Genomic DNA, 12,301 nt, shown 5'->3' with positions numbered 1-12,301 from the left:
GGCCGCCCGGGGCGGGGGAGGGGAAAGGGGATCACAGGGACTCTCCCCACCCAGCACCAAGGAAAGAAAACACACCTACAAGGAAAGTTCGAGAAAGTGACCAGAGGACGCGCCAATCTCCGACACTTTTTTTTTAGACGACGAGGTGGGGGGTTGGGGGTGTCGCTAACTCAAGTCAGATGAGCTCCGGGGCTGAGGCGCAAGGGCTGCTCTGTTTTCAATCTCTGAAATCCCCCGCCCTCCCCACCTCCCACTTCCCTCCACGGGGAGATGCCTGGGTCGCTGTTCCCAGGGCGCCCGCTTCTCTGGGCGCTGGCGCGGAAGCCGGGGACGCCAGGGATGGGACGCGGGGGCTGGGTCCAAGCGGACCCTCTTCCCGCGGGCAGCGAGCGCAGGTGCCGGGGGTCCTGAAGCGCCCCCCGCCGCGGCTAGCACTCGTCGCCATCTGAGCCCACGCTGGCGAGAAGCGAAGCAGCCTTCTAGGTTTGGTGCATGTGTCTTGCAGGGTGGGTTTTTGTTGTGTTTTGTGTTTTAAAGACTCCACTCGAGCCGCTGAAGCCAGATGGAAGTAATCAGAACCCAACAACAACAGAGAAAGAAGGAAGAAAAAAACTCCTCATTGAATTTTCTAGCCAAACTGTATGTGGGGCTGTGTGTGAAAGAACTTGCTTAAGCAAACTCGGTGAGGAGCCCTGGGCCCTCAAGCCACACCACAGCCGGGAACTGGGCCGCCAGGCTTGGAGGAGCATTGGGGGCAGCTGGCTAAAGTGTCCTCCCCACACCCCTAGGCCTGCCACCCTCTCCAGGGCCCCGGGGTCTCACCCAAAGAGGGTCTTAGGGGGGAATTTCGGGTTTTTGTCTTCCTAACGTTTGTAGAACACTCTACCAAGTGCCAGGTGATGTTATATTTTCTTTGTATTACTGGATTTTCACAGCTCTGTAAGGAAGGTTCTCTTCTTGTGTTTTTACAGGTGGGAAGACTGAGGCTTTAAAAAGTGAAGTAATTTGTCTAAGTTCAGAGCACTCTGCCATCCTCCCAGAGCTTCAGGTGGTTGTACTGTAAGTTCAGTTAAATTTGCCCTGTAGGCCCGGGCGCGGTGGCTTACGCCTGGAATCCCAGCACTTTGGGAGGCCGAGGCACGGGGATCACCTGAGGTCAGGAGTTCAAGACCAGCCTGACCAACATGATGAAACCCCGTCTCTACTAAAAATACAAAAAATTAGCCAGACATGGTGGCACGCGCCTGTAATCCCAGCTACTTGGGAGGCTGAGGCAGGAGAATCTCTCAAACCCGGGAAGTGAAGGTTGCAGTGAGCCAAGATGGCGCCACTGCACTCCAGCCTGGGTGATGGAGCGAGACTCTGTCTCCAAAAAATTAATTAATTAAATTAAATTTTTAAAAATTGCCCTGTTCAGGTGGGTGGAAGCGTCTCTCGCTTCAGCCCCTGTTCCTAAAATTGCATTTTATTTGAAATGCAAGGGACCAAATGCTACCCTTCCTGAGCGGACATGACCTACCTACACAGGCCGGTTTTCACCAGTGCAACGCTTTTCGTGGGTAGCTCTCTCCATATACCTTTTATCCTCTGCTAACTTTATTCTTTCACTTTTTAATCAAAGAGGATGCATTAGAACTTCATTCCTTAAGATCTTCCTTTCTCCTCCTGACATTCACTTGTATGATGGAGCAACAATTTCTTCTTGACCTAGAGAAAAAAAAATATGCAGAAAAATATTAGAACAATTTGATGCTAATTTTGTTTTTGGGGAAAAAAGTCGGCAGCATTTTTAAAAAGCGAAACTTGCAGAAGCCAATGATTTAAACAGAAGTTTGAAAGGGGATTTTTCTTTAAGTATGATCAGATTCACCATTCCTCTGTGCTATTTGTTTAAATTCCTGCTGAGCTTTCAGAACACAGACTCTAAGGAGACAGAAAAAGTAAACTCTCCCTCCCCTCCTTGGCCATATTTTAATGACCCTATTCATATCTGCCCCATGACATGTAGGGAATCATTTCTCGTTGCTAGAATATTAGCCACGTTGGCTGATTACTTCATTACGAGCTTGTCTTTGTTGATTTCCTTGTGTTGTAAAGTTTGTGAAGAAGTTTAAACAAATCGACGTTTTAGAATATTTCCTTCTTCTCTGTTTTTCTTCTCAGACCAGCTCAACTCCTGCTAGACTCCAGACACTCACATTACCTTTCCTGGCTTATTTTGGCAAGAAGATGGCTGGGGAGATGAAGACAGAATGTTTTTAGTTGGAGGAGAACTCTGTAGACACCGTGCCTGAATCTCTAGATGGTCAGAAGTTTGGGCGCTGAAAAAAGCAGCAGAAGGTTTGGAGTGGAGGCAAACTGGTGTGGCCAGGGAAGCCTTCGACTGAGCACTGGGCCACCAGGTCCTAGTCCCAGATCTAGTACTAAGTGTATGACCTTTGACCAGTCTGGTTCACTCAATCAGTACCAGGCACTGTGCTAAGTGGCTCGACACCACAGTGAGCAAGACCTATAAGATCTTTCCCCTTGGGGAACGTATGTTTCATTAATAACCACAAACAAACATATAATCACAAACTGGGTAAAGGAAAATCCAGCGTGCTGTGGGAGCCGGTGATTGGAGACCTGAGCAAGCTGGGAGGTGAGCTTGGGGAGGGGAGTGGTACAGAGAAAGAGAAGGCTTTCCTGGGGGAATGAGGTTGCACTGATAAGAAGGAATGAGGAATGAGGGAGGATGGACTAGGAGAAGGGGAAGTGGAGTATACCAGTTCTTTCTTCTCCCTTTCTGCAAAATGGACCTGAATGACGAGAAAAACCAGGCCCACAAAGAAGCAGCTTCTTCCTTATTTCCCAGTGTTCTAGTGACTAGAGTCATAAAACAAATCACCCCCAAACTCAATAGAAGGAAACAATCTTTTCTTATGTTTGCGGCTCCTGCACATCAGGATTTTGAACGAGGTATAACAGGGACAGTTTGTCTCTGCTCCACAGTGTCAGACCTCTGCTGGAAAGCTTCAGGGCTGGGGCTGGGATCCTCTGAAGGCTCTGGCTCCCCTGCCTGGTGGTCTGTGCCGACTCTTGGCTGGTGGGGGGGCCTCAGTTCCTTTCCATGCACCTCTCCATGTGGTCTCTTTACTCAGAATAGTTGGGGTCATTCATAGCACGGTGGTAACTAATATACAGGGTGAGCTTAACAAGAATCAGCCGGGCAGAAGGCCTTTGGTCTTCTATGAAACTTCGGCAGTCACGCCACATCACTTCAGATGCACTGTATTCATCAGGGCAGACACAGAGATCTGCCTAAGTTAAGGGGAGGGAAAATAGACTCCATTTCTTTTCTTTTTCTTTTTTTGAGATGGAGTCTTGCTCTGTTGCCCAGGCTAGAGTGCAGTGGCACCATCTCGGCTCAGTGCAACCTCTGCCACTGGGGTCCAAGGGATTCTCCTGCCTCAGCCTCCTGAGTAGCTGGGATTACAGACGTGCACCACCATGCCTGGCTAATTTTTGAATTTTTTAGTAGAGATGGGGTTTCACTATATTGGCCAGGCTAGTCTCGAACTCCTGACCTCAAGTGATCCACTTGTCTCGGCCTCCCAAAGTGCTGGGATTACAGGTGTGAGCCACCACACCCAGCCAGATTCCACCTCTTGATGGGGAGTGGCACGATTCTGAAAAAGCACCTGGAAGCAGAAAGGCTGCTGTGGCTATTTTTGGAAAACACAGTCTGCTACATATGGCTAACTGGAGACCTATGGAAGACTAGATAGGCTCTGAGATAGGTGTACTGCTTCATGGTTTGGCTACAAAGCCTGTGTCTTCATTCACTCAGGCTGCTATAACCCTAGACTGGGTAATTTATAAATGACAGAAATTTGGCTGGGCACGGTGGCTCACACCTGTAATCCCAGCACTTTGGGAGGCCAAGATGGGAGGATCATGAGGTCAGGAGATGGAGACCATCCTGGCTAACACGGTGAAACCCTGTCTCTACTAAAAATACAAAAAATTAGCCGGGCATGGTGGCGGGCGCCTGTAGTCCCAGCTACTCGGGAGGCTGAGGCAGGAGAATGGTGTGAACCTGGGAGGCGGAGCTTGCAGTGAGCCAAGATCGCGCCACTGCACTCCAGTCTGGGTGTCAGAGCAAGACTCCGTCTCAAAATAATAATAATAATAATAATAATAAATGACAGAAATTTACTACTCACAGTTCTAGAGTCTGGAAAGTCCAAGATCAAGGTGCCAGCAGATTAAGTGTCTGGTGAGGGATTGCCCTGCTTCATAGATAGCACCTTCTTGTGAGTCATCACGTGGCAGAAGCGGTGAACAAGCACCTTCTTTTGTGAGAATACTAATCCCATACATGAAGGTGCTGCCCTCGTGAGCTAATCACCTCCTAAAGGCCCCGCCTCTTAATACCATTGCATTGGGGATTGTTTCAATGTATGAATTCCGTGGACATGCCCCCAAGTCCATGGGGACGTGAACATTCAGACTATTGCAGCCTCATAGCAAGCACTTAGGAGGACTAGAAAGAATCAAGAGACCCAATCCCTACCCTTAAGGAATCTACACTCTCAAGAGATACAGAGATTTGGCCATGATTAAAGGACACGAAATGGTGCACTAAGTGAGGAGAGGGCTGGGTGGCCAGTTCCCACCTGGATAGGGTGGACTGAACAGCCACTCAGTGGCCAGAGAGGAGTGGCAGGGAGGGTGTCCATGCAACAGATAAGGACCAGTCCCCAGCGTGGATCCTGTCCTTCTGCTGTCTTTTCAGGGCTCCTGAGATGGCCCTCAACCTCACCCTCCACTCCACCTCCCACAGACTGCAGAGTCTGGAGCCACTAGTCTCAGGCTACGTCTGTTATCACAGTGCAAGTACCTCTGGGAAGGGTAACCCAGAACCTTTCGGGTGATACTACTTACCACTGTGAGGAAATTTACGAGACCTTTTCCAAAGAGTGGGCTTCTAAAGGAGTAAGAAAAATGATGCCACCTGCGGGGGCACTGCTACAGGGACAGTTACACAAAGGGAGGATGCCAGGAGGGCCAAACACCAACAAGCATTTCTCATTTGCAACCTGAATTTTCAACCCTTTCACAGACAACTTTGTGGAGTAAAGCAATGTAGAGATACACACAAGAAGTTGTACAAACTTGGAAGATGTTAGGGACCCCCCCCACCCCACCACAGAAGCAACTGGCAAAACCTCTTTCCTCTTCAGGATTGCCCTAGAGGACACAGCTGGGAGACAGTCAAGTGCAGATGTGCCAGAACTCTTTGGCTAATGAACTCATGCATGCATCCATGCATTCATTCATTTCACTTAACCATCTGTGTTGAGCTCCTACTATGTGCTTTGCACTTTAGAAATAAAAAGACCAGCTGGGCACGGGAGCTCATGCCTGTAATCCCAGCACTTTGGGAGGCCTGAGGCAGGCGGATCACGAGGTCAGGAGTTCGAGACCAGCCTGGCCAACATGGTGAAACCCCGTCTCTACTAAAAATACAAAAATTAGCTGGGTGTGGTGGCACATGCCTGTAATCCCAGCTACTCAGGAGGCCGAGGCAGGAGAACTGCTTGAACCAGGACCCGGGAGGCAGAGGTTGTGGTGAGCCGAGATCGCGCCATTGCACTCCAGCCTGGGCAACAAGAGTGAAACTCTGTCTCAAAAAATAAATAAATAAATAAATACATAAATAAATAAATAAACTACGGTGTCCTCTACCCTGTAATCCGCTGACTGGGTAATACTCCTACAGGCCCTTCTGTCAGCCCAGAGTGAAGGGTCATGAGGGGAGATTAGAAGTGGGAGGGACTAGGGAAGTGAGCCAGAGGACACTGCTGCAGGTGTCCTGGGGAAGGGAGGCAGCAAAATCAGCAGGGCTCAGAGATCCAGATCCCAAGAACTGTTCTCAAGATACAATGGGTTTCTTAACAAAACTGAAGAAGATAGCCTCCTCTCACAGCCACTAATGATTATAAGAAATATCAGCAGTCCTCACTACCACATGATAATGACAGATACTATTTCAAGACAGTTGAAAAAGGAATAATTCAAAACATCTACTGAAAACATGATGGAATAGTTATAAGGTACTAGACTGGCCACCACATGGAACTAAGGATAGCCACTCCCTGCCCATTTGCGATATATCAAATTGCTTGTAAGTGAGTCACCTCTCTTAGGAGGGAGCAATGAAGAGGCAGTGTGGGAGATGGTCCGTTTTGAATACTACCACTTGGGTTCCATCTTCTCCACTCGTCTCCAGCAGAAAGAAGATAATATGGAAGTCACTGGAGGACTTCACTAAAGCCGTTTAAATCCGAACCTCCCCCAAATTTATATAGATAATTTTTCTCCTTCAGCACCTCCTCTGTTGTTCATTATTTTATCAGCATTTCAACTTGTCTTTAAATGTTCAGTGTCAGAGGTTTGCTTTGTGTCTGTGTTACTTGGTGAGCTTTGTTCTGCTAGGAATCAAATGGGGAGAGGCAAGTTCTCACTGTCTTTTGAATAAGGTAAAGAAGGAGAGAGAGAGCTGGAAGAGTCCCAGATAGCAAAGTAGAGGCAGAAAATTGGTTCAGAAAGGCAGAAGTTGTTCTGCAGCTAAGGCTAGCCCACATGAGTGTATTGGATAGCAAGTGTTCTCCCTTAAAATTAACGTATAAATCAGAGGTTTTTATATTAATAAGTAAAACCAATTAGAAGATAAAATAGAAGATCCCAATTATGATAGCAAAGAGAATGGAAGTGTAAACTAACTAGACTCGTTAAAAAGAAGTCCAAAACCTATATGAGAAAAATGATAACACATTACTGAAACACATAATATCAAAAAACTAGAAACAACCCAAATATCTTCATGTGAGGATACATTGAACTATAAGTGCTATATAGTTATAGTATAGTATAGTATATCTTCACACTGGAATATTATACAGCTATATAAGGAAAGGAGAAAATATCTTTATATGTATTGTTAAGTGAAAGAAGTAAGGTGGGGTAAAGTGTATAGTATATTAGTGCTTTTTTAAAAAAATGGGGCCTTGCTCTATGGCCCAGGCTGGAGTGTAGTGGTGCAGTCTTGGCTCACTTGTAGCTTTGACCTCCTGGGCTCAAGCAATCTTCCTGCCTCAGCCTCTTGAGTAGCTAGGCCTATAGGCATGTCACCATGCCAGGCTAATTTTTAAATTTATTGTAGAGATGAGGTCTCTCTTTGTTACCCAGGCTGGTCTCAAATTCCTAGACTCAAGCAATCCTGTTATCTTGTGCTCCTAATGTACTGGGATTACAGGTATGAGTCACTGTGCCTGGCCATATACTACTGTTTATACACATAGGATTTTTTTTATATTCTTAAGTAGATAAACCATAGAATGTTTTAAAATTATCTATGGGGGCAGTGAGAGAATAAAATGGAAGGAACAGAAATGGAAGCTAGACTTCTTTGAATATATCTTGGGTTTTTAGACTTGACTTCAGAACCGTGAAAAGAATTTACATGATTATAATACTAAAATTTTATTTTTTGTAGTATAAAGGCAATATATTATTTTTATTTTATAAAAGTATTATGATTAATTTTAAAAGTAATCCCCAAAAGTGAAAATAAAATGAAACAAATGAGCATAAATATGTGTCTAGTTAGTAGATACAAAGGGACAAAAATTCTATGTGACTTTGAGACATAATAATTTGACTGCACATTCCTGTGGATATGCTTTTAGGACAAAAAGAACTTGTTGGGAGGGAACCAAACTGTTTTCAGTAATTACATTGTTGGTAGAGTGTTGATATTGTTCTCAGCTAAAGAATGTATAGTATGAAATAATGCAAATTAGTAGTTATGTTAGTATGATGAAGAATTAAAATCGTTCAGCACAGGAGAAAGAAGATAGAGAAGTAAAGTTAATAAAGTTAAACTCTATGGTTCTAAATTTGAATTGGAAACATCATTATGAACTCATAAGTATTTTATCTTTTTTAAAAGTTATTTTCTTAGCCCTGTCCACTGAAAGTCTTAAAAACAATGATCAACCCAATAGCGATGAGCACCCTGAGAGTCTAGATTTGGTTTCTAAATACCATTTCTCACTATAAAGAACCAGAGCTCCTTGGAGAAATGATTGATTCTAGGTTTGGGAAGAAACCTAGAGGAGCCTGCTATGTACCCACGTCTGTGTCCCCCACAAGATTTATATGTTAAAGCCCTAACCCACAATGTGACATTATTTGGTAATGGAGGTTTGAGAGGTAATTAGGTTTAGATGAGGGATTCATGATGGGATTAGTGCCCTTATTAGAAAACCAAGAGATTTTATCTCTCCCTTTCTCTTCCTGCTCCCTCTCTCCATCTCTCTCCATGCATAAGCACTGAGGAAAGGCCACATGCACACACAACAAGAAGGCTGCTGTGTACAAGCCAGGAAGGGGGCCTCAGCAGGAAACACATCTGCTGGTACCTGGATCTTGCACTTCCCAGCTCTAGAATGGTGAGAAATACATTTCTGTTGTTTAAGCCACCATCCTGTGGTTTTTTGTTACAGCAGCCAGAGGTGACTAAGACAAAACCTGATACTGTCATACCATAAAGGAAGGCAGCTGTCAAAGACAACTAGAGTTGTGTCAGAGGATTCAGGGCCAATTAAAGAGGCTTCCCTGACCACATGTAGGACACATGAGTTTGGCAATGGATTGATACATATTGCATGTCTTTAGATCCATGCACATAGAAAGCCACTTGGGAAAAAGTTCTTCTCAGTGGTTTCCTTGGATCTGTGCTGTTCATTATCCTCTAGCCATGCATGACTACTGAGCCCTTCAAATGTGGCTAGCCCAACTGAAGAACCACATTTAAAACTTTAAATGTAAAAGAAAATCTTTTAAGTGGGTTTGGAACAACCTGGGTATATGACTTTACATTTTCCACTATAAATTTTGTGAAATCTGAATGCAAGTCAACTATTTCTGATGAACATTTAAGATCTGAATTGAGTGTAAAATACACACTAGATTTTGAAGGTTGGATACAAAAAAAGATGGAAAATTGCGTTTTTTATGTTGACTACACATTAGAATGATAGTATTTTGGAAATACTGGGTTAAAAATATATCATTGGCCAGGTGCAGTGGCTCACACCTGTAATCCCAGCACTTTGGGAGGCCGAGGTGGACAGATCACGAGGTCAGGAAATCAGACCATCCTGGCTAACACGGTGAAACTCTGCCACTACTAAAAATACAAAAAATTAGCCAGGCGTGGTGGCGGGTGCCTGTAGTCCCAGCTACTCAGGAGGCTGAGGCAGGAGAATGGCGTGAACCTGGGAGGTGGAGCTTGCAGTGAGCCAAGATCGTGCCACTGCACTCCATCCTGGGCAACAGAGTGAGACTCTGTCTCAAAAAATATATATATATATATAACTAAAATTAATTTCAGCTGTTTTTCATTTTTTCATAAGGCAACTAGAAAGTTTTAAATTATGTATGTGGCTGGCATTATATTTCTGTTGCATAATGTTGTCTTAGAGGATGCTATCATGATTTGGTAAGTAAGAAATAAAGTGGAAAAATCAAATGTTTGTCTTGATTTTCCTCTACTAACTGTACCTCAGAGTAACCAAATAGTTGATAAAGGTAAGTTTCTTCTTTTAGAAGAAGTATTCTAGTTAATAAATGAGGAGGGAATGACAGGATCAGACATTTTGCAACTCCTAATGGCTTGATGGATCTGGGCTGCCAGTACCCCCCAAACAGGGACCTGTGAATCTCCTGATGGAAGGAGATGGCACACCTGTGAAGTATGATTGTTGAAAAAAAGCAAACTTGTTTCTGGTCATCCTATGGAGCCTTTTAATCTAACTGCAGTTTAGTAGAAGTTTAAGGGATAGAGGAACGTGTTAAACACTACCACAGAGACACAGTACAGTTTCCTCAATAAATAAATTTCAAGGGTATAAAAAGCAGTTGGAGGCAAAGCTAAAAATTTAGAGATTTAAAAGACGTAACAACCAATTGCATTGATGAATCTCATTTAAACTAAATGAACTGAAGAGAAAAAACAGTGTAAGGCAATAGGGCAATTTGTACCCTGACTGGAGGGTTGTCGATAATAAGGAATTATCGTTTATTCTTTAGATGTGGCCATTGCTATGGTTTGGATATCTGACCCTCCAACTCTCATGTTGAAATTTGATCCCCATAGGAAAACAAAGCCAGTGGAAAAATTAAAAACAAAGAAAGAAGGGAGGGAGGGAGGGAAAGAAAGAAAGAGAAGGAAAGGAAGGGAAGGGAAAGGAAGAAGGAAGGGAGGAAGGAAGGAAAGAAAAGAGAAAAGAAAGGAAAAGAAAAAAGGAAGGAAGGAAGGAAGGAAGGAAGGAAGGAAGGAAGGAAGGAAGGAAGGAAGGAAGGAAGGAAGGAAAGAAAGAAAGAAAATAAATTAGATCCTCAGTGTTGGAGGTGATGCCTAGCGGGAGGTGTTTGGTCATGGGGGCAGATCCCTTGTGAATGGCTTGGAGCCCTCCTGAAGGTAATGACTGTGTTTTCTGTTAGTTCCCAAGAGCTTGGCACCTTCCCCATCTCTCTCTTGCTTCCTCTCTCACCATGGGATCTCTGTCCACGCTGGCTTATCTTCCCTTCCACCATAAGTGGAAGGAGCTTGAGGCCCTCTCCAGATGCAGATGCTGGTGCCATGCTGCTTGTACAGCCTGCAGAACCATGAGCCAAATAAACTTATTTTCCTTATAAATTACCCAGCCTCAGGTTTTCTTCTACAGCAACACAAAAGCAAAGACAGTCATATATTTGGGTGTTTTATTTTTTTTAAAGAGTCCTTATCTTTTAGCCATATATATTGAAATATTCATGAGTGAAATGATATAATGTCTGGGATTGGCTTCCAGATGATCTTGGAGTGAGTGGTGGAGATAGAGATAAAATAAGATCAGCCATGAGCTGATGGTTGATTCAGAGTGATACGTTTATGCAGTTTATTGTGCCTGACCTGTGTGAAATTTTCAATAGTAAAAGTTTTTTTAATTCAAAAAAAAAATGAAATAAATAATGAAAATGGGTGAATCCGATTTTTAAAAAGGAGTTCTGGAGTACACAGCCCACTGGTTTCCCTGGCCACAGAATCACCTTCCCCCACCCTGGCGACCTAAACTTCCACCTGAAAGTGTTACTTCCCTGCTCCAAATTCTTTAGAAGGCATGCAAGGGGCTTTAGCATGGGGTCCTGTGCTGCTGTCTCATGAAGCACACTGTGATTGCCCTGTCCCCACACCTTTGAACTGATGCTGCCTTTCCCTGGAAGGCCCTTCACCATCTTTTCTACTGGAGAGCTCCTATGCAGCCTTCAAAACCCTGCTCAATGTTCATCTCTTCTGGAATGCTTTCCCTGACTACTCCAGACAAAGTGAGGCAGTCCCTCACTCTATCTCTTTAGGAAGTTTGCAGCCGCTATGATAATGTATTGTTGATCTGTGGAGGTCCCACCCCAATGGTGCCGCCCTCACTTGCTCTCTGAAAGCAAGATCCTGTTAAGAGCTCTGCTGAGGTCTCTAGCTTAAAGGACAGTGCTTACCCCTCAGAAGGTTCTCCGTGCATGCTGAGTGGGTAAACAGGTATCCCACTCTAACCAGCCCCTCAGTCCTGACTGCAGGGCACTGCAGCTTTCCACTTCCTTCGGTGCCTTGTTTAACACATCCAGCCCTGCTACATCTCGCCTGACTCCAGTCTAGAAACCTTCATTTCCTCACAGCCTGGCTGTTAGGCGTATTCACAGACATGACCACAGTTTGAAATTCCAAAGACCGGGAACAGTATCTTTTTATAGCATGTTCAAGGGGACAGAGGCAGTGCTGGGGCCAGCAGTTCCCAAGGGCAGGAACATTGTCTCGTTTATCTTTGTTGTGTCATTTCCTGGATGACCCCCAGTGGGTGCTCCCTGAGGAATGGTAAGCCGGACATAGAGGAAAGAGAGAATCACTCGATTCTGACGTCGCACCATTCTAAACAATACTAATGATCTTCAGCATCAAGGGGGCTGAACAAATAGGAGTAAGAAGAAAGTGGCCTCATCGTGGCTGAGAAGGTCATCAGAGAACTGAGCCAAGATGAATAATATCTTCTCCTCACGTCCAGATAAATCACAGTCCAGAGCACCATGAAAACTTGCGGGCAGGGATGCAGAATTGCACCCTACAACTCTCCAGGAAGTGCAAAGCCTGGGAGAGGGGCCAGAAAATGGAATAAATGTCTGGGAGAAATGCTGTCTGCTTCTTCAAACGAGGCAAAGA

The 12,301-nt window shown here is 44.7% G+C and overlaps 1 long non-coding RNA gene across 2 annotated transcripts in view; it reads left to right on the top strand.

Moving 5' to 3' along the window:
• LOC108542114 (uncharacterized) overlaps positions 1 to 3,306 on the top strand; it is a 4,462-nt gene extending 1,156 nt beyond the window's left edge. The window contains exons 1-3 of one of the 2 annotated variants that reach the window (XR_001889167.1): positions 289 to 506; positions 972 to 1,059; positions 2,164 to 3,306. This is a non-coding gene — a long non-coding RNA (uncharacterized LOC108542114). Of the gene's footprint in view, positions 1 to 288; positions 507 to 971; positions 1,060 to 2,163 lie in introns of those variants that run through there. The other variant, XR_001889168.1, reaches the window with a different exon arrangement.
• Positions 3,307 to 12,301: the final 8,995 nt, after the last annotated feature.

The sequence above is a fragment of the Rhinopithecus bieti genome, unplaced genomic scaffold (assembly GCF_001698545.2).
Source record: "Rhinopithecus bieti isolate Rb0 unplaced genomic scaffold, ASM169854v2 scaffold_19969, whole genome shotgun sequence".
NCBI classification, from domain to species: Eukaryota; Metazoa; Chordata; class Mammalia; order Primates; family Cercopithecidae; genus Rhinopithecus; species Rhinopithecus bieti.
Note: the sequence above shows the minus strand (reverse complement) of the source record. Positions and strands in the feature narration are given on the sequence as shown.